Source organism: Atta colombica, unplaced genomic scaffold, assembly GCF_001594045.1.
Source record: "Atta colombica isolate Treedump-2 unplaced genomic scaffold, Acol1.0 scaffold55, whole genome shotgun sequence".
In the NCBI taxonomy this organism is placed as follows: domain Eukaryota; kingdom Metazoa; phylum Arthropoda; class Insecta; order Hymenoptera; family Formicidae; genus Atta; species Atta colombica.
In genome coordinates this window covers 1,051,803-1,056,345 of record NW_017259545.1, presented here as the reverse complement: position 1 = coordinate 1,056,345, position 4,543 = coordinate 1,051,803, and the positions used below count along the sequence as shown (strand labels likewise).

The window sequence follows — 4,543 nt, the reverse complement described above, 5'->3', positions numbered from 1 at the left end:
TATATAGAATACGATTCCAGTTCTCTGATAGATTTCTTAAAAAACTTTTCTTTTATTCTTACCATTAGGAAAATTTTTTCGTTTCTGAATAGCTACACAGAATGACTTGCAATGAGATAAAAATTCTCATGGTAGAATAATAAGAAAAAATTTATTTTTTTCTTCTTACGAAAAATTTTTTTTCTTTCTTTCGCAAGCCTCAAAAATTTCATAAATCTTGGACAAACAACACCTATCTAGTTTAAAACTGGTTTAAAAATGCTCGTTTTAAGCATCGCTTTGTAAGAAGGTGAGAGTAATCTTAAGTTTATGTATCTTAAACATAATCTGGGTTCAGTAAGAAGGGAGAGATAACTTCTTCCATGATTATATTAGATTGGCCGAATCATCAAATATACCCAAAGGATTGTGTGCTAAACGCGAGAATTACTGATTCAAGCACGACCAACCGTAGAGAAGAGCTTACAGCAGCTCATTGCGTTCAACTATCGATCGTCCTCCGCAATTTCTCTGCAATACATTCCTACGCACAATGTATGCCATAATGCACGTATATATGGTCATGAGTGTGTGTGTGTGTGTGTGTGTGTGTGTGTGTGTCGCGCGCGCGCGTGTGTGTATGTGCACACATATACACGTATATGTACAAAGAAACCCTGCAACACGTGGTACGGTCGCACGAGCTCGTTAAGCGGTTAATACTCACGTTTCAACACTCTTCAAGCATGCAACTTGCATATTTCATGAATTAATTAGCCACATACTTATCAACCGTAATAATCACATTGAAGCTAAGGAAACTGCGATTCGATTTTGTTTTCAAATACCTGCGAATAATTCTACAATATCGTTAAATTCTGCAGTTGTACTCTCCAACCAATTTGGAGTTGATTTTTTCACGCTCTAAATCCGTTTTTTATACGCAACGGAAAATAGTTGCACGGTAGAGAGTCGAACTATTCTATACGTTTGTACACGATTCTTTTATTTTCGAATTTGCAGGTTGCCAAACTTTCCTCGTTAGTCACTCTGTCATCAACTTTTTACGTTGAACATTTTTATCATGTTAAGATAAACAAGCATCAGAGACTATGGAGCTAATATATATTATAACAAGTATACGATGAAATGCGTGAGTAGATAAGAACTTCAATTTAAACAAAATTTCAGAAAAATATTCTAGTTGATATTTCATTTTTACTAATTCATAGAACTCGAATACACGTAACTCGAAATAGTGCGTTACTTTCCATTCTAACCTAATGGAAATCTAAAGTACAATAGGTGTTACAATAAGTGTATAGAAATAAGATTCTAAACTCGAATTTAAACTCGTAAATTCGCCCAACTTTTTGAAGCATATAGATAGAGATCATAGCGACTAATATAAATTCATGTTTCAAAGCGAAAACACGCTTGGACAAGCGATATCGCTATAATCATAATTGTAAATTAATTCGATCGACGATGCGTAACATCCGGACAATATCTCGTTAGACTCGAGTCTGTGACGTTCCTCCTTGCTATTAAATTAGGTATTATCGTTAGCGCGAAGACGAGGGGCGCATTATGCGATTGTATTACCCAGGTAATAAGTGTTGTCTAACGTACATACAGTAGCTAGGTAAATGAGGTTGCAGGTGGTATATCAGAAGTTGGGCGGTTGAAAATAATAGAGTCAGGGGTTGGGAAGGCAAGAGAGGAGGGAAGGAAGGATGACGGAGGATAGGAGTGGATGGGTTTATCACGGCTGAGACCAAAAGCCCTGGTACGCTACCTCGATGTAATTTGTGAAGAGATAATAACCATCGTCCACGGGACTACCGTCACGGTGTTGAAGAATTTTTTTATTTGTATTACGTATTGCATTTAAAAAAGGTAGTCTCCGATGGAATTAAGGTCTCTACTCAGCGATTTTTGCCGAGCCCGCACATTTGATACCTACAAGCGCAAAACGGTCGAAAATTAAATACTAGAGAGAGAAAAGATCTTTTCTATTTTATTCTTTTTTATTATTTCGTGTATATATATTAAAAAGAAAAACAAGTTTTCAACGATATCTGCACTTATGAAATTTTTTACGAGATCACAGACTTTACCAATACTTATAAGCGATCAACAAATCTCGAACGATTGAAAATTGAATTCTATTGAAAGAAAATCTTATCTATTTTTTATGACATTCCATATTACAATTATTAATTTTCTCTTGTAATCTTTGCGGTACCATTGCTTCCGTATAATTTTCAACCGCAAATGGAAAGTGATATTTTACTCACAGACATTCACATTTACCGAGATGTATAATTTTTTCATGAAGGATGAAAAGTTAACAGTGGAATAGAAAATAGAAAATTAAAAGATAAAATTTCCAACGATGGACGTATAAACCGACTTCCTTGATAGCAGGAAGTTTCAAATTTAAAAGAACCACAAACCAGTCTCGTAAACCACTCCTTACTTATAGTTTGATAAGACTCGTAACCCACTGGATGAATTGACAAAGAAGTAACTTCTTGGAATCGAAGAAAAGCTATTCCGATCCTTTTACTAGTTCACGACGAATTCATTATTGTGAGATTTCATGCCTCTGAGATTTATGATACCATGAAAATTGCGGAAATTGTAACCTTGATAACCTACGTTTCGTTTTCTCTGTCGCACGGAAATCCTGATATTTTTGAAACGAGGAAATGTCCAATGTTCATCTTTCTGTAATTTCAGGAAAAAGAAAAAGAAAAGATGCTGACGTTTCCTCGATCTTATTCACTTGTTTCTTAGATCGCTTTGCTTAGATCGATGAAGCAGAAAATATTGATGGTTGAAAAAAAAGAGCAGAAAAAAATATTTTACGAAAAGAAATGCATTTGAAATTACTAGTGCTTTATTCAATAAACTTTAATGAAATATTAATTTCTTCATCTAATATTTTGTAAGATAACTTTAGACACATTTCTCTTAAAATACAATTTTTCTTGTTTCTACAACAACTATTTGCATCATGCATAGAATATTTCGTAAAGAATTCATTGAAGAATGGAATCCGTTATCGATAAAGCCTGATTGAGTTAGTTAAATAAAAAAATTTGCGATAATTACATACAATACAATTCCTCGCAATAAAATACCGTTTCTCGCGTATGAAATTCAGTAGCGAGAGAAATCTATCTAGTAGTTTCATACGAATTGAGGTCACTTGCGGTGTACATTTCGAAAGTTATTTCTCTATACGTGATGGACAGGGAAAAAAAACTGACAATTGAAGAGAGCGATGACCGGTCAAAGGGGGGAAAAAGCAGCTTTATATTCAATGGCGGCATACGAAATAATAACAAGGAGTCTACGAGATCGATTGAGATGTTTATAGCAGTTTGATCTTATAGATCTAAACTAAAGTCCGCAAGCTGTGCGAACCCAGCAACCCTCCTGAATTCGTCCCTTCTTTAACCAATCTGCTCGTGACTCGGCGTGCCTAGTCGAAATTTTGGTATTCAACGATCGTCACAGTCCGGCGCTACTATTAGGCCGGTAACTACTTATTCAAACCGGATCGCTCGAAACGCCCACCTTTCTCCGGCAGTTGTTGTTAACGCGATCACGTCTCCCTGGCGAAGTCCCCTTGCCTCAATCTCCTCGCCCATTTTGACCTAGCCTTTTTCCGTAACGATGCAGCTCAGATCTCTCCTCTCTTCCGTGCCTTTCGCCCTTTTCTTTTCTTCTACCCCTCGTAGTTTCTTCCACATTTTATCCTACCCCGTTGCTGACGTTGTTTAGATGCAGTTTTATTGTGCCCCTAGGGTTCGTTGCCGCACTCCCGGAAGCGGCATGACGTACGCCGAGCAATTCCTGAATTGGAGAAATAGCGGACGAGATCGCAAATATACAAGCTTTGGACGACGTATCTCTACCGCATTTCGAGAGTTTCATTCGTCTCGTAACGAGAAATAAAAGAGCGAAAGAGAAAGGAGAATTATGCACGTAAATAAATCACCTGCTGATTTCGTAATTCGTAATTGTTAATATCTCATTTATTATAATATCTCATTTATTATAATGTAACGATATATTATCTCGTTAAACAATTTTTAATCATTATTAATTAATTATTAGTAACATAATTTGATAATAAAGAAGCGTGTTATAATTTATAGACTTTTTAATCTATGCAATTTTATATGCAATAAAAAGCATTTTTGTGCTACCGTTCGTATGTAATATAACATCGAATTCAAGTAAATGTTTTGTCAGAGAAAAGCATACGCAGCAGGCAAGCAAGAAGTGCATACGTTATAGTAAATGCATGAATATAAAAAAAGAATAAGGTTCATATAAAAATAAAATTTTCCGTGAAACATTACATTACATTTAGTCGTTTAAGTTTTCATTCAACGTAAACCCAGTAGAAAATTAGGATAGCCAGAAGGCACGTGGCACGCATAGGAGCAGAACCACCTATTAATAATTTATAGTAATGTGATATTGATCCGTCTGGCTACCTTCCACCGGATTGACCGCTACTAGCTCCATATGTGCTATGCTAGCA

At 35.8% G+C, this 4,543-nt stretch overlaps 1 protein-coding gene across 1 annotated transcript in view; it reads right to left on the bottom strand.

Annotated features, from left to right (window-relative positions):
- LOC108692001 (protein timeless homolog) overlaps positions 1 to 4,543 on the bottom strand; it is a 99,597-nt gene that overhangs the window by 10,961 nt on the left and 84,093 nt on the right. The window lies entirely within an intron of this gene.